Consider the following 24,062-nt stretch of genomic DNA (forward strand, 5'->3'; position numbering starts at 1 on the left):
TATCTTGGGGGGTTGGGGTGCCCTGGGAAGCCTCTGAGGGTTTTGAAGCAAGAGAGGGAGGGCAGTCTGCTTGTGTGGACGAAAGGCTGCAGGGAGCCACAATGGATTAAAAAAGAGCTGGACAGGAAACGGGAAGACAGGCTGTGTAGGAGGTTGTTGCTTTTGTCTTGGCCAAATGGAATGGCACAGAGGTGGTAAGAGACGCTTAGGAGGTAGAGGCCAAGTCCTGGTCGATGCTTGGATGAGTGCCTGAGGGGGAGCCCCAGGTTCCTGATGTGACAAATAAGGGGTGATGCCATTAGTGAAATAGGGATCACAGGGAAAGGAGTTTGGGAGGTCATTTGATGGTCAAGTTTGGGGACCTTTGAGTTTGAGCTACATTTGGGGCAGCCAACTAGAGATGTCGACTGAATATATAGAGCTGAATATATATGTCAGGGCTGCCTATATAGGGTCAGGAGTGAGCAAGGTAAGAATAACAATTGTAAACACTGGAGAGGCTGAGATTTCCCAGGGAGAGAAGAGTAGGAGGTAATCCTGAAGGGCATCAACTGTGAAGACGTTAGAGAAGGAAATGAGCTTCAGATAAAAGGAGGAGGAATGGGCAGAGAGGTAAGAGGGAATCAGGGAGAAGGTCACATGCGGGGCAAAGGGAAGTGAGCGTGCGAAGAAGAAATGCTCTGCCTTGGCAAATGTTACCGAGAGATCCAGGAAGCTCATGTTGGAGCCAGACTGTGGTCCCAGTGTTGGTAGGGTGAGGAGAACTGGGGCATTATCCGGGAAGCACCAGGAAGCTCAAGAGGGATTTTGAGCTGGACGTCAATATGCTTGAAGTCGTGAATATCCAGTGGCCTGGCGGTTGAGAGGCAGAAAGCAAAGAACCCACTTAAGAGAACTGACCACACTTAAAGAGTAAAGCACCTGAGGGAGGATGGCAAGGGACATCCGAGGGGCAAGGGGATGGGCACGAGAGACGGTTGGGGAAAACCTGATGCATCGTGGAAGGTAGACAGAGAGGAAGCCAAGGAGGCCCTATTGGGTCTATTATTTAGCAGATGACAACAGCATTATCATAAATGTCAGGGTTAGCGAGAGGAGCCAACCCTTGGGGAAAATTTGGTTTCTGACATGTTGAGATGTAGGCAGTACTGTGAAATATTGATGGAGGCATCATCATCTGATGATGGCGCCTGTTACGGGCTCTCTACGCAGTCACTCCTCTGCTTTTCTAGAAATAAGGAACTACAATTTCACAGGACTCAGGGTTCACCTTTGCCAACGCTACACCTTACTTTATAGATTCCAGGAACAATGGAATCAGGAGTCCAAAGGTGTTTTGATTTGTTTTACGGTCCATTTCTCCTTACTTACTCTTTTAATCTGAAAACATAGACTGCCTCCGTCCACGTCAAAGACCACAGTCACCAGGTACTGTGAAATGTCTTGCGTGTGGAGGCTGCTTAGAGTTTAATTAAACAACTCAAAATGTTGTTATAGGAGATTGTTAAAATTAGGAAAGCAAGGGTTTTGCCAAACTGTAGACAGCTTTAGATTCATAAACAATATTAAAGAGAAACCATATGTAAAAGGTAAACATATATATGTGAATATGTATACACACAGATTCATATACCTTTTCTGTATTAATTTCTTTACAATTATTACCTAGCCCCCTGTGTGGTGCTTTTTAGTGTTATTATTGATAGACGCCATCTAGTGGTAGAGAATAGCAACTGCTCACAGATCAACACAACTTAATATTGCTATTGTTATTACTTGGTTGGAGAACCCAAACATGGCTTAATGAATAGTGTAAGTCTCAAGTAGAAACATAGTTTGGAGGATCAAGCTATAAACTTTACACCTTCTGTGGCAGAAAATAGGAAAACAAATATAGGACTTTATCACTCAGTGTAATCCACCTACCCGGTCCTTTATTCAATCATTTATCAAACCCCTTCCGTCTGCTGGCTTCTGTGTGTGGAGCTGGAAATGAAACCCCTGTCACTAAGAGTGGATGGTAAACACTGGTGATGCAGTGTGTTTTCAACACCTACGGGGTGCCAGCCACTGTGCTAAGCACTTTATACCCAGAATCACAAGGACTTCTCACCACCGCCCTCTGATGTATGGTTAGCCTCATTTTCATATGAGGAAAGTGGATCTCTGAGATGTAACTTGTCTATGGTTTTGTAACTAAGAAGCTTCCAAACCAGTTTCAGAGCCAAGGTTGTCTGGTGGGCTCCTAAAAATTCCACTCTCTGGGTTTCTACCAAAGCAAAAGCAAAGATAGAAGATGTTTTTGAATTATATGCAGTTTAGGCCTCTTTTTCATTGTCTTTTTTTTCTTTTTTTTAGTGAGGTGAGGTGAGAGGGCAGAAGATAGCTGTCAGGAGATAAACTTTGTACAAGTCGCTTAGCTGTGAGTCTGGACAGGGGAAGGTAAAGGGAAGAAAATGGGAACAGTTGTGGGCAAGGGTTTGGACCATCAGGAAAGAAATAATCCACATGTCTCGGAAGATTCTTAAAAAAACATTGGATTAGGAACATTGCAGCAAAGATCACCATACGGGTTTCTACCTTTCTATTTTTTTAACTTTATTTATTTATTTTGAGAGAGAGAAAGAGAGAGAGAAAATGTGAGCAGGGGAGGGGCAGAGAGAGAAAATCCTGCGCTGGCAGCACAGAAGCTGATGTGGGACTCAAACTCACGAACCGGGAGATCATGACTGGAGCCAAAATCAAGAGTCAGATGCTTAACCGACTGAGCCACCCAGGCTCCCCAACATATAGGAATTTCTTATTTGTGAAACAAATGTTATGAGTACAAGAAACCCTTCCCTCCTGAAAGATACTCGCCCTTGATCTTTGATTCTCTGTGCATACTGCCTTTCCAAATCTTCATGCACATATCTGTACAACATGCAACTTTTAATGTATTGGCTTTGCACCATTCTTAAAATTTTCCTATGCAAAAATCCCAGCTTAGCTGTATTATATTTTTTTGGGGATGACCTGGTTACTTTTATGTAATAATCTTATACATCCCCCCCATCAGAGGTGAGCACACAGTAGGCCTCCTACTTGCAGAATTGAGTTTTAGAAGAAGATAGCTTCTTCTCTGGCTCCTATGAGTAATATGTGATATTTAGCACATTATTTAGTAACTCTTGCATCATTTTATTGAGTTGCATTTGAAAAGAAGTAGGTGCTTTCTTTTTATCAGGACTGCTGGGATACTCACAACTGGGGCCAGTAACCCACGCTTTCTAAGCTGCAGTTTAACCACGTTTATTATTTTATTTTATGTTTATTATTTTTTAAATTAATAAAAAATTTTAATATTTATTTATTTTTGAGAGACAGAGTCAGAGTGTGAGTGGGAGAAGGGTGAAGAGCGAGGGAGACACAAAATCCAAAGCAGGCTCCAGGTTCTGAGCTGTCGTCAGCCCAGAGCCCAACTTGGGGCTTAAACTCATGAACCGTGAGATCATGCCCTGAGCTGAAGTCGGCTGCTTAGCCAACAGAGCCACCCAGATGCCCCTTTACCATGTTTAAATTGCACCAGAAATTGGTACTTCTTATTTTACTTTATTACAGGATAGCCTAAAAAGTTTCTGTTGTTATGGGGCACATGTACCCCAATGTTCACAGCAGCAGTCTCAACAATAGCCAAAACATGTAAAGAGCCCAAGTGTCCATCAACTGACGAACGGATCAAGAAGATGTGCTTCATCGATACAATGGAATGCTACATGGCAATGAGAAAGAAGGAAATCTGGCCATGTGTAGCAACGTGGATGGACCTTGAGGGTGTTATGCTGAGCAAAATAAGTCAGGCAGAGAAGGACAGATACCATACGTTTGCACATATAGGAGGATTAGGAGGAACTTAACGGAGGACCATGGGGGAGAAGAAGGGGAAAAATAGTGGGGGAGAGGGAGGGAGGCAAACCATGAGAGACTCTTGAATATTGAGAACAAATTGAGGGCTGATGGGGGTGGGGGAGAGGGGAAGGGGGGTGATGGGCACGGAGGAGGGCACTTGTGGGGATGAGCACTGGGTGTTATATGGAAATCAACTTGACAATAAACTATTTAAGAAAAAAATAAAATAAAATAAATGAAATAAAAAGTTTCTGTTGTTAGAGACTGCCATTTTGAAAGGAAAGTGAAGCAATACCTATATGAGATGAGTTCCCTCCGAAGAAGAAAACGGACCTAGCAGGGACGAAGCACTAGATAAGTATCTGTTATATAAGTGAATAAGCCTGTATACGGCCAAATGGCACAGCTATTTCCCAAACATGCCTCGGACTGTTGATTCCTGTGTCTTTGCCCATTGTGTTTCCTCTTGCTGGTGGTGTTCCCTTCTTTCCTCCTTGCTCACCAGGTTTGCTCTCTTTGGTGAGGCTTTCCACCACTGGCTGAAGCTTTGCCTGTAGGCTGTTGACTCTCCAGGTCTCCCTGTGGGAACTTCTTCTCAGTGGTCCTGAGACCTGCTTCTTATCATGAAATTCACATACACAGGTGTACAGCCCTTTGGGTCCTTCGAGACTAACATAATGCCCCATAGGTAGTATGAAGTCAACACACATTTGTTGCAGTTTATGAATATTCATTTGGCTTAAAAGAAATATATTTAAAAGAGGGTTGGTCGTAGAAAAGGGAAGGAGGAAACGAGGGTGGAAATCTAAAACCTTATGAGCTCAGATAGCCATTCGGGTTTAGTGCAGTGTATACATATAGTTTGTAGGTAGAAACTTGCTGTAGTGTGTTGAGAAAATTGAACTCGTGTTTTGCTAAATTCAAAGGTACATAGTTACTATTACTAGCCAAGGTCAGCCAATAAGCTCAAAATCTTGGAACCGTGTAGACAGCTGGTATGTCTTTGAACTCTGTGCCATTTTACACCATTTAGGGAAAAATAGGCAAGACCGATGTTGGAATTATTTCAGGAGTTGGTGTGTTGATTCAGAATTGTAAAGAGGATTAATCCCTTGAGTTTGTTTCTTTAGGAACCCCTTAGAGCATGATGAAATCCACGGGAGAAAACAGACTTGAGAGGCAGAAATTGAACATGGGCGGAGGGGGCAGGGGGGGAGGAAGCCTTAGCCTGAGAGAAGGTGACAGTGACAAGGTAAACACATGATCTTTCACTCTAGCAAATACAGTGTCACACTTCATAGTTGGTATTTTTCTTTAGAACTTCAGCAAAATTTATAGCTTTAATAGAAAAAAAATTCTTTTCCCCAGTAAGATATCCTAAGGACAAAATGATGAACGGATATCTCAACAGGTGAGGCAATTTCAGTCTCTGCCCTTTCCTAAAAAGGCAAGAAACGAGGGCTGATGGAAAAACCCGTGAGGAAGAACGCAGTGGTAAACCTAAGAGTACCTCTAGAATATATATTTTCGGGGAATAAGATGCGAGATTATTCCTGAGGTTTGTCTCTTGAAGATCTCACAGTGTCCTAAGGTGGACATCTTATGGACCTGGCCCTGGGCACTGTCGCCACTGTCTAACATCAGCCAGACACAGGAAAGGGTCTCAGTATATGTCTCCTGGAGCAGGGAACACGGTGACGAGGGAGGACTCCATGTGCCCACGGGTTCTGGGAAAATCAGAAACTCTCACAGGCTTTCATAAACGCAGACAACTGACTGCACTATCAATAACAAGCACTTGAAAAAATGCTGCCAACTTTGGTAGTGGCCAAAGGGGCCCGGGGTGTTTCGGCTTTAGTCTGCAACACACGAGAGGGATGGGAAAGTGGGAGAGGAGGAGAACTGCAGCTAACATCATCACTGAGCGTCTGGGCAGACTTCCTTCCAAAATCGTTGCGCCCTGGACAGTAAGGAACACATCAAAGTTCCTCCTCGTCTTCCAGACAGTGGATAAGTGCAGCTGTGGGAGCCAGCTCACTGCCAACCCACTGACTCAGTCGCCACCATTTTGCGTCGAAAGGCAGGGGGAGACGTGGTTCTGTTCCCCAGGCTCTTACGGCATAGCGGGGAAGACAATTGACACGTGCAATTATGTCAAGTGTGAGAAGTACCGTAATAACGTGTTATGAAGGGAAATGTGTCCTTCCTCGGCCCCCCCAGGAAATGTCTGTCCATGTCCGTTCCTGTGGGATTTTATTCACACCTCTGGGAGAGCATCTGTTATATATGAGGATGGGCTCCTGACGGGCAGGGCCCATGTCCTATGTGGTTTTACATCCCCTGCTCTTGGATCTTCTGGACCATCACAGGGTCTCCGTATTGTGTTTGTTGAGTGACTATCTGCCAATCTTGTAAGCGCAGTAATGCGGTGACGGTTGGGAAACTTATCAAACCTGGAGAACTCAGAAATTTTGTTATGTCATTGTCACACTCAGGCATGTTTTATGACACCTACTCCCATATATTATATGCATATTTTACAAAGAGGTCCAAAAGATTGGACGATGTACACGTGCCTTAGATCACAGAGAAATATAGCATGGGAGGAACCACCTCTAACTTTTCACAGGGTTATATTCTAGGGGATGTTGGAGATGGGGAAGTACAAACAGCTTTATCTCTCCAGGAAGAATTCTGCCTCCAGAAACAGGAACTGAAAGCCCTGGATCGAGTCTCAGGAAACAGCTCGGCCAGCTCTAGCCATAAAACCAGCTCAGGAAATGCTACGGTGGGCCTGGAAGGTAAGTTACAGATTACCTCAACTATCTAGTCCTGCTTACAGGTTGTGACTCCCACCCTACCGTTTAGGCAGAAGCAATTTCGGCATAGTTTACAAAAAGTCTTTTTTTGTTTGTTAATTTATTTTGAGAGAGAGAACTTGTGCATAAGCAGGGGAGGGGCAGAGAGAGAGGGAGGGAGGGAGGGAGAATCCCAGGCAGGCTCTTGCATTGAGCCTGTGAGCGCTGAGCCCCACGCGAGGCTGAAATCCACGAACCCTACGAACATGTGAGATCAGGACCTGCTCCGAGGCTTCACTGACTGAGCCACCCAGGCGCCCTAAAAATGTCTTCTCTTAAAAGAGCTCCTTGAATCGTTCAGCAACCAATTCAAGAGTCAAGCAATTTATATTAATAGTTTCAGGTAGCGCTTCCTCCTGGGTGATCAACAGCTCCCAGGAAAGTCGAAAAGAGTATAAAAAGTTCATTTCCTCTTCCTCCTCTAGATAAAGATCCGAAAGCATTCCGACCCTAGGTTGTGGATTCCCTGCAGGCGGGGTGGTGCGCGGGGCCCGCAGCACCTGGACTTCTCGCCTCTCCTAGCACCCCTCCCCCCTAGCTTGCAAAGGTTTCATCACCTTCCGGGGCGCTGGCACCCACCTGGCCTTATCTTAACAGTCTATTCATTTATACGCTTCTCCGTGCAACCTCCTACCCCAACCCCAGGGCGCAGGGGCTCAGTCACGGTTGCCCCGGGGCGCCTTCCTGGGCCATAACACAGTAGGGAGACAGCCCCAGGGCGGTCCCGGGACGTCCCCTACCCCCAGGCCGGCACACAGTAGGGCACCGCCTGGGCGCCCTCCGGGGTCCGTACACAGTAGGGACACCGCCCGGGCGGTCCGGGGGCGCCCTCCCGGGTTGGCGCACAGTCGGAGCTCGCCCCTCCGGCCGTCGTCTGCTGAACACAGCGAGACAGTCGTCTGGGCCGTCGCCGGCCGCCGCGATTCCTCTGCGTCTGGGGGCAGGTGCCCGCGCAGCGCCCGCGGCTGGCTGCCTGGGTCTTCTCAGCCCGCCTCACTCGGGCTCTGGCGGCGCGGGGACCCGAGCGCGGGGCGGGCGCGTCTCTCTCAGCCGCGGAGAGTGGAGGGTCAGGCGGGGTCGCGACGGCGCTAGGGGGCCGCTCGCAGCCAGACTCGGGGTTTTTAACTTATTCCGGCCGCAGGGGGAAAACGAGTCCGCGGAGGGCGGCGCCGGTTCTCCCGAGGCGCGGGTCCAGGTAGGCTGCACCTCCCCCGAGGTCGCAAGGCGCCGCGCCCCCGCGCCCCGCAGCCCCTTCCCGGGGAAGGGCGCCCGAACCCCTCCGGGACGCGCCGCTCTCGCGCGCCCCGGGGCCTGGGAACCGCGCACCGCCTGAGCCCCGAGCCCCGCGGGGCGGCGGGACGGACGGCGTCCGCGCCCAATCGCGGGGCGGGGCCGAGGGGGCCTGCAGGCGGCGGCCAATGGGAGGCCGCAGAGCGGGCGGGGGGCGGTGCCGCCGGGCGGGCGGGCGGCGGCGTCGGGAGCCGGCGCGGCAGACCGGGAGCCCGGGAGGAGCCGGCGGAGCGGGAGGAGGACGACGGAGGAGGAGGAGGAGCAGCAGCAGCAGCGCCGCGCCCCCGCCCCGGCCGCCCGCCCGCCCGAGCGCAGGCCGACAGCTCCAGCCGCAGCCGGCGGGTCCGGGCCGCTTCCCGCCGGAGCCCGGCGCCGGCAGAGTCCGGGCCGATGGGCAGCCCCGGGCAGCGGCGGGCGGCGAGGCGGCGGCCCCGGTACGCGCCGCCGCGCGCTCGTGGGCTGTAGCAGGTCCCGGCGGACTGCGTCTCCCAGGTGCGTGTCGGGCGAGCGGACCGCGAGCGAGGCGGGATCCGCGCGGGTGCCTTGCGGGGGGGTGTCCGCGCGGGGCCTCCGCGAGGACCGTCCCGGGGTGCAGGGGCTGCCCCGGGAGCTCTTCGGGGGCTGACGGCGGGGCCGGGGGCCGGGCAGGGGCGCGGGGCTGGGGGGTCCGGCTGGCCGACGCGCCCGCGCTTCCGAGCCGCGGGTGGAAGAGGAGCCGCGGCCGCTCGTTCGCTGAAAGTTATCGATCGGCAGAAAGGTTATTCGCGTCTTGGTGACACGAGCACTAATGAGGACCTCCTCCGGGTGCGCAGCAACTCCTCTGTGACTAACCCAAGAGAGAAGATGAAAGGCCGCGGGACGCTGTGCACCGGCGCGCCGGGCGGGGTTACTTGCTGAACTTGCTGCAGGGTGTCTTCCCCCGGGAAGGTGTGCGCCCCCAGCGCGCGCCCTCGCCGGCGCCCCGCTCCCTCTTTTGTAAGATCCCGAGGCGCGGCGAGCGCCCTTCCAACTTGGCGCGACCACCCTTTGGGGTCCCGACCGCTCGGCCACCTCTCTGGTCTCGGTGCCTCGCTCCATCCTCGGCTCCCGGGCCTTGTGGCCCCCCCCCCCCCCCCCGTATTATTAAAGCTAGTTTGACCACGTCCTGGGAGTATCCCCACGAGCGCCTATAGATTAATTTTCAACCGTGCCACAAACCCAAAGAATCAATTTCAGTTCATCCTCTGCAAGCGAGAGCCGATGCTTCTGGGGAAGAGAAAACAACTTGGCATTACCCCTCTGGGAGATATTTGTCATCATTAACCTGCTTCAGTTAAATTAATTCAGCCCAAGATGACTCCAGCGTGAGTATTGGAAAAATCAAGTGCATTGGTCACGGAATGGTGGTCACCAAAACATGATTTTGGTCAAAATAAAATTGTACAGGTTTTGGATTTTGTTTAGATTAGGGATTGATTTTCATGAGGATGGCCTTTTTTTTTTTTTAAACAAAGAATCTTGACGATTCTCATAGGTTTGCTCTCAGCTAAGTTCAAAATAGTCACTAAGATTTTTCTTTTCTTTGCCTCTTTTGTCTGTAGCTTTCATTTCTAAATGTTAACGCTAGATGGCTTTCTTATGACAGGCATTTGTAAACTGCGCTTTTGAGTTGCCTATCTGCAATCCAGGTTGTAATTTTTCTAGTTTTGCAATTAGTAATGGGAGCAAAAAAATCTCCAGAATTGTTGCTTTCTTTGAAATATACTACTTCCTTATAAAGCAGACGTTTATCTCGGTTTCAAAAGGTGTCATTATTTCTGGCATTCTTAAAGATGAATTTCAAGAGACAACTCGTTCACCATTTTTAGTCACAAATTTAAGGATGTCTGTTTCATGTTTTTGTTTGAGGAATATATTTGGGGAGTGTATTTAGACAGTATTTTCGCTTATTGTTTACTGCCTAATTTAGTAGTTCATCGCTTGATTCAGAGGTATAAAAACAACATTATTCATAGAAAAGTGCAGTCTTGAATCTTGAGTTTTGTGTACAAAATCATTGATTCTTCCTGAGAGTCCAATGATGTGTGTAGTTGAAGTGTATACGTGTGATTCATAGCAAGGATTGTGGTGGAGACGTCTTTCGGCCTTTCTCCCCAGTTAACACTTGGTTTTTCATTTCTAAGCACAACCCCTTTTATGAAAATTACCGTAGCCTGTAGGTAATCAGCAACAGCAGGCTCTCAGTTATACATTTTAAGTACTTTTTTCCTAGAGCAAGACCATGGCAGCCTGTCCAAATCTTGCCTCGGTAGGCAAACTTGTCCTTAAGCTGGGGAAATATCTTGGACTTATTTTATAGCTGCCATTTATTGTGTGTCTTGCCCAGCTTAAAATATGACATGTTGAATTTGTTCTAAATTGGTGTGTATTCATAAATAGCTGAAGGAAAAAAAAACTCTAGCAAACATCTGGGAAGTAGAAAATGAAATCAGAAACAGCTTTTATCAGTACCCACATGCTACCTATAGATGGGGTGAAATGAACTTGAGTAAGAAGCAGTATAAGCATTTGGTCTGGAAAATAAGAGAAAGTAATATACATTGCAGGTATGGAGGTAGAACAACTGGCTTTGGGGTGTAGGCTGCAGATTTTCCCCAGCTGACTTAAGTGTATATTTTTCATCAGATGCTTGTGGCTTTAAATCTTTGCCTTTATCAGAGAGCTTTTTCATTTTATGGAATGAGATGAGATATTAATCAGAGCATCGTGATTTGACTTTTATGATGTTTATTGTAGTTCATGCTGTGTACTGTGGGCTTGTTAAGTTGCCCTCGCCTTCTGCCTCCTCCCCCCCTTTGAAATTGGAATGGCATTTAAAAAATTTTTTTGTAACATTTATTCATTTTTGAGAGAGAGCATGAGCGGGTGAGGGGCAGAGAGAGAGGGAGACACAGAATCTGAAACAGGCTGCAGGCTCTGAGCTGTCAGCACAGAGCCCAACGTGGGGCTTGAACTCAAGGACTGGGAGATCATGACCTGAGCCAAAGTCCAACACTTAACCAACTGAGCCGCCCAGGTGCCCCTGGAATGGCATTTTAAAGGGTTTCTTGATACCTGAGCTTAGTAAACACCTGTCCCCCTTGGGGGACATCTTTTTACCTGAGGCAAAAGGAATAGTGGGTTATTCATTTTGAAAATCTATCCGTTCTTGAAAGTGAGGGAATATTCACTAACCTTGAAAGTGCAACTGTCTGGTAATTGAAACTGGTTAAAAGCATTGGGTTTGCCGGTCAAAACTAGTTTAAAAGGGATGCGTTTGCTGCATACTTTGCAAAGGACTATGTGTTTGAGTGGATACTGCCCCCTATTTGAATCCCAGCCATAACTGATAAATGCAAGGTGCTTTGTTTTTTGTTTGTTTGTTTGTTTTTTCTTTTTGAGATTGAGGAAGGCATCGAGTCTTTGCGTTTATGATCTGCTTGTCCTGGTGGTTTAGGATTACTTATCTTTTCAAAGATGTGCTGAACTTAAAGAAAATTTAGACTTTTATTGTTAACTGAAAAGCAAAGCAAGTTTGTTTTTTTTCTTCCTGTTTTGAACTTGAGTGAGATACGACGTACAGTTCTGAAGAATGGGGGAACCGTGTTCCAGGTTTTTCCACATCTATTAATGTACCTAATTTCCTTGCAGGATGATAGAATAGGCAGAGCTTTAGTCAGGTGGAATGATTTCCTCCTTCTGTTGCCTGTCACAGACGAGTTTGGAGAAAGTATTCCATGATCCCTTTTAGCCCCAATATTTTAGGTTTCTTGAACATTTAAAACCAAGGTATTAGCGTAATGCAAATGACTGATTGTAACAGTTAATCGTTTTTCATGATTGTGTCTTGGCATTCATTGCCTTGCAGTGTGTTTGTGTTTGAACATTCCTGAGAATTCTAGCTACTTGTTTACCTTGGAATCAATGATTCAGAAGTTGCTTTTCTATTCCGATCACATTTAGCTGTGACCTCTTTAAAGGAGAGATAACAATATAATAGGACTTTGAGTGCTTCGTAACTTCAGTGGTAACTTATTACAATCCTTTCTGGACTTGATTCATAAACTTTGGTTCCCAGGAGTGAGCCAGATCTGACCCACAGTAGAGATTCTGTTTCTTGACAGATTTCATATTTAGCATAATCCGGTTCCATGGTATTTCCCGCCAGTCCCATGTAGCCAAGTTGGGTGAGAAGAAGGGAGAAAGGATGTAGTAAGTTGAATCTAGTTGTTGCCACATTTCTGTACGATGAAGGACCTTAAGGTTACCCTTTTCTGTTGTTCCTATAGTTTTTGTTTATGTCCGCCTGTAAAACAAAAAAGAAAACAGAACCAAAAGCGAATTTTAGGGATCGTCAGATTTGGCAGTATGCGACGTTGCTATGCAAACATTGAAAATTAACAACAGCAGCTACTACCCACTTTCGGTGCATTTCATCAAGATGTATTAGTTTATACCCCACTCCCCACCCCCACACCCCAAAAAAGGAAGAGAATATGCATGCTGTCAGACAGGAAGGTTCTTCCCCTCCAGAGAAGACAGTTGTTAAAATTATCCCACACGAGGGGCGTCTGGGTGGCTCAGTCGGTTGAGCGTCCAACTGCAGCTCAGGTCATGATTTCGCGGTTCACAGGTTTGAGCCTCGGGTAGGGCTCTGTGCTGGCAGCTTACAGCCTGCAGCCTACTTCGGATTCTGTGTCTCCCTCTTTCTCTCTGCCCCTCTCCCACTCATGCTCTGTCTCTCCCTATCTCAAAAATAAATAAACATTAAAAAAATGTCTTCAATTATCCCAATGTCCATGTATACCCTCCATACACAGACACTTTTCCCTTTTGCATAGGCCAGTGAAAAGTTCACTGAGGACCAGTGTTTGGGAATCACAGTCCAGCCCTTCTGTGATGCGTGGATCTGTGGATCTCTTTTATATGCTCTACGAGTGGTCTTCCAGCAATACCTGGACGTTGCCTGGAAGGGATGGAGAGCTCCGCCCTTCTGAGGTTTTTGACTACTAGACGGTGTTCTTTACCCACAGCATTGAAATCGAATTCTTCCTGTTTTATGTGCATTCTATCCCCTTGGTGGGCTGTAGAACAGATCTTTCCATAGAGGTATTTCGGTTATTCCCTGAGCACCACCTTGGACCCAGAAGTCCCACTCAGCTTGACCTGGGCAGAGTAGGAGTGCCCTTCCCTCAGCTTGCGTGGCCCCCTTGCACTGATTAGAGCCCAAACCTGCATTCAATGAAAAAAAAATGTTTTTAATGTTTTATTTATTTCTGAGAGAGGGAGAGAGAGACAGGACAGCGTGAGCAGGGGAGGGTCAGAGAGAGAGGGAGACACAGAATCTGAAATAGGCTCCAGGCTCTGAGCTGTCTGTCCGTACAGAGCCCGATGCGGGGCTCGAACCCATGAGCCGTGAGATCACGACCTGAGCCGAATCCGGACTCCCAACCGACTGAGCCACCCAGGCGCCCCATGCATTGAATTTTTTTTTTTTGATGGCCGTGCTCCCCAGACCCAGTGAGTGTCCTGTTCACTAAGACCCCTGAGTCCTTAATCGCATGCTGCCACTAGCCACATGTTGCCTTCCTGCACTAACGTCATTGCAAGACCCGACATGTATTGTGTTCTGTTTTGCTTTATTTTAGCTGCTTCCACCCCCGGTGCTCCTTGGAGTTTGAGCCTGTGATTTAGCATCTTTGTCTGCCCTCCCGAAGGACGCTGCTTCCATAGCACATCGGACTGTTTTTATGATCTCTTCCCAAGTCACGATGAAATCGTCAAACTGGCTCAGCTATGAATAGTGGCTCTCTGGAAGCTTCTAGGCTTACAAAGAATCACTCTCGGTTATGGCTAAGGACTAATGCACCCAATTTCTGACCAACTGGCTCCCATCTCTCTGCCTTTTCCACACACACATCCTGAAAGAGCCTCTCAAGCCTCCTTTGCTGCTTCTGCCGACCAAGTTATCCTAAGGCAGAAATGAATTCCATTTTAGTCTGTTCCTCGTAATTAGAACCGTGCTCTGCATGGTTGGTGATTAAGAAATATTTTAATGACTGACTGACTGAATGACTTAGAAAATAGGGCCCCCCTGTGACCCGTGACCTCTGGAGGTCTTAGGCACTGAAAAGACTGTGGGAAAGATCAGAATTTCTTTCTGAACTTATTTCTGGGTGTTATTTTATTTTGCATTCCTTTCAGGTAGTGGAAAAGAAAATCATAGCCTTTCCCCCATTTTCCCGGTGTTTAATTTTTAATTTTTTTTTTTACATTTGTTTATTTTTGAGAGACAGAGCACAAGTGGGGGAGGGGCAGAGAGAGAGGGAGACACAGAATCCAAAGCAGGTTCCAGGCTCCAAGCTGTCAGCACAGAGCCCACCATGGGGGTCGAACTCACAAACTATGAGCTCATGACCTGAGCCGAAGTCGGACGCTTAACCAACGGTGCCACCTGGGCGCCCTTTCCTGGTGTTTCAATGATCAGTTAGTAGATCCTCTTCCCTTCCTGTTTCCCAAATATACATTTAGTCCTAAGGGGCTTAGCTCTGCCCGTGGGATTACTCCATATTTTTCACTTTCGCACACTTGCTAAATCTGGAAGAAGCTTCTAGTTGGTTGAGCTGTTCAAGCAATCCGAGTGCCCAGGCAGGCTGTTAAGTTGTGCATTCAGTTACTCATCAGTAGGGAAAAAAATCTAGGTGGAGAGCCAATGTTAAAAATTGTTACTGGGGAAGGCAAGAACTCTGGGAGAAATAAAAAATTATGTGTGCTGAGATGAATTACTTGTGGAGACTGAAGAAAGCATGTCTGATGGCATTGCTCGGGGCGTAGTAGCCTGTACGCTCAGCATGAAGATGGCTTTCCCTGTCTTCCAGGGGGCTTCGTAATGCATTTGGTTCCTGGTTGAACAGCGGAGATGCACGTGGCTCAGAAATAGCTGTGGGATACAGTCTTCTTTGTACTGAAGTTCCTAACAAGCCATTTTAGGAATCACAGTTTTAATTGTTCATAAAGGACAAAAGCTGTCGTTTGAGGGTTTAATACCTTAATCCAGGGAGTAGTGATTTCTTTGTAGGAGGTTTTCTGAGTTCTTCCAACGTGCATACCCTCTCCATACAACATCGCCATGTAAATAAACGGCTGTGCGTGTATGCCTATGGCTGTGTGTTTCTGCCTATGTGCATATGCACATGGATGTAAATTTATCATAAGATACAGACGTTATTGGGGCACCTGGGTGGCTCATTCGGTCACGATCTCACGGTTCGTGGGTTCGAGCCCTGTGTCAGGCTCTGTGCTGACTGCTCAGAGCCTGGAGCCTGTTTCTGATTCTGTGTCTCCCTCTCTCTCTGACCCTCCCCTGCTCACGCTCTCTCTCTGTCTCTCAGAAATAAATAAAACATTAAAAAAAAAGATACAGACATTATAAAACGTAAAAATATACATTTTAAGAAAGATGGCATTAAAAATCTATAGAAGTGGAGTATCTCCTTTTGCATCTCAAGGGCTCTCTTGTTACCCTTTGAAATGTGTGCCCTTCCCCGGTCCAGAGACCCGTGTTCTGCCCACCACTCTCTCGGGTTAGAGTTCATGACTGTTTGGAAGCAGTTTCTCAGGGGCCTGTTAGCATCCTGTGAGTGAAGTTTAAGACAGACTCTATTCTTACTGGGCCCTCTGTTTACTCTATTGTTCCTTTTCTGAGGACTTTTTTTTTCTTCTTTTTTTTTTTTTAACTTTGGCCTGTTCTCTTCCAGAATTGCTTTGGGCTCCTTGGTTAGAGGTTTAATTTGGGTGGGGAGTGGATAATGTACTGGGGGATACCGTTCTTTCTGGAATGTTTCTGGTTGAACTCCCCTGTTGCGGAAGCACCATACCATCACGCTTAGCCCCCACCAGGCCCACGATCAGGATAGAAGGACGTAGCTAATCATTTGCTCGTCCAGAAACTTCTGAAGAGTAAAAACAGACTTGAAAGTACAGTATAGTTCGGCCCATGTGTCACTGGCTACCACTGTGGCACACGCTGGCCTCTGCTGCGAGAGAGTCAGGGGGCCCAGCCACCTGGCCTCTCCAGAGCCTGGGTGTTGCAGCTACCCAGCTAAATTAGCACCTCCCACCTCCCCCTCCCTCCTGTGCGCTCTCTGCTCCCCGGTTCTCTGCTTGACCTTCATCTGTAGCACTCATCATTGCCTGCCATGAAGAGTGTGTGTATGTGTAAATAGGCTCCACAGCCAACGTGGGACTTGATCTCACAACCCTAAGATCAAGAGTCACATGATCTACTGACTGAGCCAGCCCCGGGCCCTCAGTATTGTATTTTAATTTTTATGTGTTTATCTTCCGCCTCACCTCAATAGAACCTAAGAGCCACATGGGAGGGGCATTTCTGGTTTACTGTGGTTCCTGCCTGTACTTCCCTGAGTCTTGCCACATAACAGGCTCTTAGCAAACAAATATTTGTTAAAGGAATGATGGAAGAGCCAGGGGTTTAAACATGAAGGAAGTGTGTGTCTTGGCTTTTGTTGAACTAAGTAAGTAGTGTTGCCTTAAAGTGCTATAGTGCTGTATTGTGTCTTTTGTAAATGGTCTGTCTAAACAGCCTTTTAAAAATTTTTTAATTTCTTTTCAGAAAGAGAGAGGGGCGCCTGGGTGGCTTAGTCGGTTAAGCGTCCGACTTTCCCTTAGGTCATGATCTCGCGGTTCGTGGCCCCGCGTCGGGCTCTGTGCTGACTGCCAGCTCAGAGCCTGGAGCCTGCTTCAGATTCTGTATCCCCCTCTCTCTCTGACCCTCCCCTGCTCACGCTGTCTCTCTCTCTCTCCTAGATATAAATAAAAATATTTAAAAAAAAAAAAAAGAGAGAGAGGCAGTATGAGCGGGGGAGGGGCAGAGAGTGGGATGAAAGAGAGACCCCCAAGCAGCGACAGCGCGGAGCCCGATGTGAGGCTTGAACTCACAGCTGTGAGATCATGACCTGAGCAGAAATCAAGAGTTGGACCCTGAACCGCCTGAGCCACCCAGGCGCCCCTAAACAGCCTTTTATACTTACATTTTAAATCATTTCCATCTGAGATGATCTGTGATTGAACTTTGATCACAAGCTAGTGAAAGGGGGGTAGTACACAGTTTGTGAAGAGAGTGATAGCAGAGGCCGGTGTGTTCCTTTCGGACACTTACAGCCCCGCTCTGAGGGTGTGGTTCTGGGGACGCAGGGCACCCTGGGCGATGTCCTCCTGTTCCTGAGAGCATGTGGTCTCTACCTGTCCCAGGTTTCAGAGGCTCCCAACTGACCAGGGCACACCCCTGTTGGATGAGGCTACAGTTCACTTACAAACCCTGGTGTGGGCCCATTCATAGACATACCTGAAAAGAAGGGATTTCTGGATTGTGCCGTTTCATCTGTAAAGTCCTTTGCCTGTCGGCCCATCAGCCACAATCATTTCTAGAGGAAACACTGAGTTTTGAAAACCCATCGCCAGAATGCAGGACACCTCTCATCGACTTGGCACTTCTAATTTGAGGATGGCAAAGTACATCCGAGAGTTATTTATGCCTTAAATGTAGTCGGTGCTCAGTAAGTGCAGTTTTCATTTTACAGCTGAAGGTCTTTTACATTCAGTACCCTGATACAGTAGTAGTTCCTACATTCTGTGAATTCAGAGGCGGGTCATCCTAACTCCTGTGTGTGTAAATCTGTGTGTTAAGAGGTGCGACGAGGAGATTTGAGGCAGGACCGAGAGATTCATCTAAGTAATAACAAAATCACCTCATTTACCCACCAAGTCTGCTTACTGGAGGGTCATTGGAAGCCTTTTGCTCGGAAAAATGCATCTCTGTTCCTACTTAAAAGCAGAGTGTAAGCGAGACACAGAGTCTGAAGCAGGCTCCAGGCTCAGAGCTATTAGCACAGGACCTGACGTGGGGCTCGAACCCAGGAATCCAGTGATCACGACCTGAGCCGAAGTTGGACGCTTAACCGACTGAACCACCCAGGAGCCTCTGAGTCTTCTTAGCCTTAGACTTTAAACCCAATCTTTCTGCTCTAGCTACAAGGCTATTTTCCTCTGTTCCCGGCCTCCTTGTGAGATGTGGTTGACCTCCAGAGATCATGGAAGGAGTGAGGGAGTAGAGAAGGTGTGTGCACAGGAGAATGGGGGACCCCAACCAGGTGTCCCTCCAGGGGGGGAAGATGGTTGCCCAGCGTTGGGTCAAGAGGTTTGATGAATGTCAGCCGGTGGGTTTTCTGTTATCCACGAGAAATGTTGTAAATCGTGATGAGGTAGCCCTTCTGGTCGAGTCTGGTCATCTGTCCTTCGTTGGGAAGGGAGTGTGGAACAATTTCTCCAGCTCCCCGCCCCTTTGCCAGGGTCCCAAGAAGTCTCAGGGGATTTTTGTTTTGCATTTATGCTTGGCCAGATTTGCATAATCTTTGTTGAAGCCAGTTGAATGTGAATCCCTAAATAAATTTCAAGCATTTAAATATTTAAAAGGGATCCGTCCACAGTACTTTACTCACCCGAAGAATAAGTGCTTCCAACAAAGAAAATAACCCCCTTGCAGATGCAGCCCAATACAGACTTTGTTCACCTTGTCACCGAATTATAAAACATTAATAGCAAAGCCAGAATGGGAACGTTCTCCGAAATGCCTGGCTGGCTTGCTTCCAGAATATTGTTGGTTGGAAACTGGCAGCGGGCCAGCCAGCAGGGCTCTGACGCAATCACGGCGGCAACTACTTTGCTCTGACTGCTAATTTTAGGGCAGTTAAATCTGGGTGATGTCTGATGGCTGCTGTCGCTGTGCGTCTGGCTGCGCGGAGCCTTCCAAATCCAGCCTCCGAGCCTGGCACCACGGTCCTCGATGGGCTGGCACAGGCTGGGGGGCTGAGACCCGCAGCCTCTAGTCGTACTGTCTTCTGTGTCAGGCCATCCACATACCCTTACCCGGCACACTGGGCTGCGGGAGGTGTGGACTGTGTGGAGGGGAATGGATGCAGGCTCCCGCCTTCCGGGACCGTGTGCTCTGGTCTTCCTTGCCCTCCCTGCGGGCACTGGCGGGCTTAGCCCTGAACTTCTGCCTTCTCCTTTTCTGGAAAAGGCAAAGCTCACAAGAAAGAGGATGATTTTAGGGAACCAGTTTGGAGCATCGGACGGAAGAGTAGAATTTTCGGGCTCTTGCAGGAGCGAGGGGGATGGAGGCAGGGGCTGCTTGGCGGCCACATCCATCTCACTTAGCTTCCTGGACGGCCAGCGTCACCCAATTTCTGAGCCATACAGTCCCTGAGGCCTCTTGAAGCGCTGGCGTTGTGAGATTTGCCAGTGAGCAGAAGGCGCCCGAGGTATGAGACCCATGGGGGCAGGGGCCTCTCACGTCACCCACCCCTGTGCCCCAGGTGAGCGTCCGGCACCCTCCGAGAATGACCTGACTCACAGCATTTCCGGCCTCAGAGGGCCCTTCTGGTTGTCTGTGAATCAAACTTCCTTGTGTTCCTGGTTCAGAGACTGAAGAGACCGGCGGAGCAGCTAGGCCCCGCTGTGGAAGGGCAAGGGCTGCCCTGCTGGGTGAGACCCTGGGCTAGATGGGCTCTGTGGCTTGAAGGGTCCGTGGGCTGCTGAGAATACAGTGGGTTGTACCCTCAAGAGAACATTCCAGAAGAAGGCAGGGCCCACCTCACGCTTTGGAAAATAGTTAGGATTTGAATTTTCCACGAGGGGCTCTTGTATGCAAGGACCCCCGGCCTCTGTAGGCAGCGGCCAGTGCACATCAACCCATCCCCCTTAGTTGTTCGTTTGACCCCAGTGTTGTCCTCAACACCTCCCTCTGCCGGACACAAAACCCACCTCCTTGCCTGGTTTAGGTTTTCCAACTCCGAAAACGGATCTTGTTACAAAAGCAACTGCAAGGAGAAGTGAGGAGCGAGCTGGGTTTTTGACATGGTCGTTAAGTAACTTGCCTGTCATGGAAGATAGTCAGTCTGATTTTCCTCCACTGTAATTTGTTAAAGGCTATGGAGGGTGTCCCACACCTGAAGGAAAAAACATAGAAAGTAAATGATGTGCTTTATTACTTTTTTTAATATCAAGGTGTAATATATAACATCATATTAGTTGCAAGTGTGCCGTGTTTGGCATCTCTGTGTGCTGGGAAGTGATCACAGTAAGTCTGGTCCCGAAATTTTTGTTCTCGTGATGCATCTTTTTTTTCTTAATAAACTTTTTTATACTTTTTTATTTTTGAGACACAGAGAGACAGAGCATGTGTGGGGGAGGGGCAGAGAGAGAGGGAGACACAGAATCTGAAACAGGCTCCAGGCTCTAAGCTGTCAGCACAGAGCCCGACGTGGGGCTCGAACCCACCAGCCGCGAGATCATGACCTGAGCCGAAGTCGGACGCTTAATCGACTGAGGAGCATCACGAGGAGCGCCTGGGTGGCTCAGTCAGTTAAGCCTCCGACTTCGGCTCAGGTCATGATCTCACGGCTGGTGGGTTCGAGCCCCGCGTCAGGCTTTGTGGTGACAGCTAGCTCAGAGCCAGGAACCTGTTTCAGATTCCGTGTTTCCCTCTCTCTCTAACCCTCTCCTACTCATGCTGTCTCTCTCTCTCTCTCTCTCTCTGTCTCAGAAATAAATAAAACATTAAAAAAATTTATTTAAAAAGATCATCTGTCCTTGCAGCTTTGAAATATACTATCCTGTATTACTTACTATAACACCATGCTATATGTTACATCCTTCGGACAATATTTATCATATGACTAGAAGTTTGTGTCTTTTGACCATGATGTTTTGGTCCAAAATTAGTTTCTGTTATTTGTCTAGAAAGTATATACACAGTATTACCGTTGCAATTCAAAGTCACATCTTTTAAGACTTTAGGAATTTATGACTTTTGATAATTGGTTGACCAGAGTGACTTATTTGAAAAATTATTCTGAGTAATCAAACTTATATTTTTTAAAGTTTTATTTATTTATTTGTATATTTATTTTGAGGGAGAGAATGAGTGGGGGATGGGGCAGAGAGAGAAAGAGAGAGAGAGGGGGTGGGAGAGAGAGAATCCCAACCAGCCTCCGTGCTGTCAGCGCAGAGCCCAATGTGAGTCTCAATCCCATGAACTGTGAGATCATGATCAGAGCTGATATCAGGAGTCAGGATGGTGGGGCGCCTGGCTGGCTCAGTCAGTTAAGTGTCCAACTTTGGCTCAGGTCATGATGTTGCCATTCCCGAATTCAAGCCCCGCATCGGGCTCTGTGCTGACAGCTCAGAGCCTGGAGCCTGTTTCTGATTCTGTGTCTCCCTCTCTCTCTGCCCCTACCCCCCTCACACTGTGTCTCTCTCTTTCAGAAAAAAAAACATTAAAAAAAAAATAAAAGGATGCTTAACTGACTGAGCCACCCAGGCGCCCCATGAGTAATCAGACTTGCAGAGCGAGGCTTCAGGCCTTGGGAAGCATGGCCGTTGTCTGAGCATTTACCCTGCGGAACACTGGCCCCCCACTGGCCAGGGTGTTGGGGTGTGTGTTGAGTTGCTGTCCATACCCTGTTGCTGGAGCTCTCTGTCACTTTTTTTTAAACATTTTTTTTAATGTTTACTTTTGATTGAGGGACAGACAGAGCGTGAGCAGGGAGGGGCAGAGAAAGAGGGAGACTCAGAATCGGAAGCAGGCTCCAGGCTCCGAGCTGTCAGCACAGAGCCCAACGTGGGGCTCGAACTCACGAACTGTGCGACCATGACCTGAGCTGAAGTTGGACATTTCACTGACTAAGCCACCCAGGCGCCCCTTAGTGCCACAAAGTAGTAGAAAGTGCTGGGTAAGATTTGCATTCTTCTGTAAAGTCTCAAACAAGAGATCTCAACATAATCACCGTGGACTTGCCCTCAGGTTTTTTATCAGGCAGATTTTCAAACATACGGAGAAGTTGTAAGAATTATGTAGTACTGTGGACACCATACATCCACCACCTACATTTTATAAAGTGTTACTGTTTTACTATATGTGCTGTACACAGATCCGTGCAGCAGTCCAGTTTTGGGGGATGCATGTAAAAATAAGTGGGACCCATCCGTACACTTCCGCTAAACACATCGACATACATATCTAAATGCGTTGAAAACGTTCGTTTATTTTCTGAGGCAAAATTTATAAAATGAAGTACATGTATTTTAAGCGTATCACCATGAGTGTGGACAAACCCGTGCACCCATTTAATCCATCTTTCTGTTACCATATCCCTACCACCCCAGAAGGCTCTCCTCTGCTGTTCCCCACAACTTTCTTCCCCCCGCCAGCCCCTGTCCTAGGCAACACTGTTCTGCTTTTTTCTTCTTCGCCATAGACAGGTTTTGCCTGTGTTTGAACTTCATAGAAATGGAATCCTGCAGTATGTACTCTTTTGGGTAAGGCTTCCTTCGCTCAGCGTAATGTTTTCCTAATTTGCTACATGTTTTAAGCACATCACCACCCCAGGCTGGCTTTAACTTCACCTTGGTCCAGGGCCATTTTCAAAGGTCATATTGTCAAGTGATTTTAGGAGCAATTTCCTTCAGGCTTTTGTGTATTTTTCTTAAGCCTCATCTTCCCCTTTCTGAACAGGGATGTGATTTTTACATTTAATTTGGTCGTTTTCTAACTGGGTCTCTTCTTACCTCCCACCCGGATGTTCAAGAAACAGGGCGAATCTTTGGCCAGTTTGCAAAAACACTTGCCACACGGTGGGCTCAGGCCAGTGTGAAGCTTTCAGCTGAGCTCTTTGCTTCTGGACTCGGATCGACAGATGATCCGTTTACTTATTTATGTGTGCTACCTGGAAAATTTTAGGTAAAAGAAAGTCCACCTATTTATTTTTGCAAAGCCGATTATTTTTAAATTTTTTTTTAATAGTTTACTTTTGAGACAGTACGAGTGGGGGAGGGGCAGAGAGAGAGGGAGACACAGAATCTGAAACAGGCTCCAGGCTCTGAGCTGTCAGCACGGAGCCGGACGTGGGGCTCAAACCCACAAACTGTGAGATCATGACCTGAGTCGAAGTCGGACGCTTAACCGACTGAGCCACCCAGGCACCCTGCAAAGTCGATTCTTAACCTTTGTGATTAACTTTTCAAAGGTGAAGATTTTTGTGAGGCATCTCTGAGGAATAATTTCTAGTTCAAATGCAATACATTATTAAAGCTACAATTTCTTGACTTCAGTTTTAGGATACTAGGTAGAGGAGGCTAACTAACAAAACCAACAAAATTAGGAGATTTTTTAAATCACCTGTGGTGAGTAGATACCGGTTAGCAAAATAAAGTCCTAGTTGCTTAAAAATAATATGCTAAATTTAACTTTTTTTTTTTTTTTGAGAGTGAGTAAGCACAGTGGGGGAAGGGGCAAAGGGAGAGAGAGAATCCCAAGCAGGCTTCACACTGTCAGCACAGAGCCGGATACAGGGCTTGAACCCATGAACCGTGAGATCATGACCTGAACCGAAATCAGGAGTCAGACGCTTAACTGACTGAGCCACCCAGGCACCCTGATAAAATGCCAGATTTAATTAACCGTGCCTTTTGCTGCGCCCACTGCTACTGAAGTTCTGAGTGGCTCAACCTCTCTAGCTAGTAACAAACTAGTAAGTTTTCATCAGCGGTACTCGTTTAATGTTTTTTTTGTTTTGCTGTTGTTATTTTTAGAAGTATGCTGGCAGCGTGGGAAGATTTTTCTGGAGGGCTGTATTGGTTAGGTGGTTCTGCCTGCTGTGGAAGAGACTTCAAAATGCACGTCCAGATGAGAGAGAGAGAGAGGGGGGGAGGGGCTGCCTTCTTTCTCCAATGACAGCTCATGGGGGGGGGCGTTGGGAGCTCTTTCTCCAATGACAGCTCATGGGGGGGGCGGCGTTGGGAGCGGTCAGAGCCTGCTGGGCGTGTCTGTCCTCAGGCTTGCTGAAAAGGAACAGAGCAGCCCAGAGAGGTGGTCATTTAAAGATCCCGAAGGGGTCTGGGTGACTTCTGCTCTCATTCCTGGGGGAGGGG

The 24,062-nt window shown here is 47.7% G+C and overlaps 1 protein-coding gene across 3 annotated transcripts in view; it reads left to right on the forward strand.

Annotated features, from left to right (window-relative positions):
- The first annotated feature begins 8,311 nt into the window (after positions 1-8,311).
- Positions 8,312-24,062, forward strand: part of SIPA1L2 (signal induced proliferation associated 1 like 2) — a 228,323-nt gene continuing 212,572 nt past the window's right edge. For all 3 annotated transcript variants that reach the window (XM_039248839.1, XM_039248841.1, XM_039248842.1), the window contains exon 1: positions 8,312-8,528. The gene's annotated coding sequence lies outside the window, so the exon portion shown is untranslated. The remainder of the gene's footprint in view (positions 8,529-24,062) is intronic.

This window comes from Hyaena hyaena, unplaced genomic scaffold (genome assembly GCF_003009895.1).
Source record: "Hyaena hyaena isolate Hyena2069 unplaced genomic scaffold, ASM300989v1 scaffold_319, whole genome shotgun sequence".
In the NCBI taxonomy this organism is placed as follows: Eukaryota; Metazoa; Chordata; class Mammalia; order Carnivora; family Hyaenidae; genus Hyaena; species Hyaena hyaena.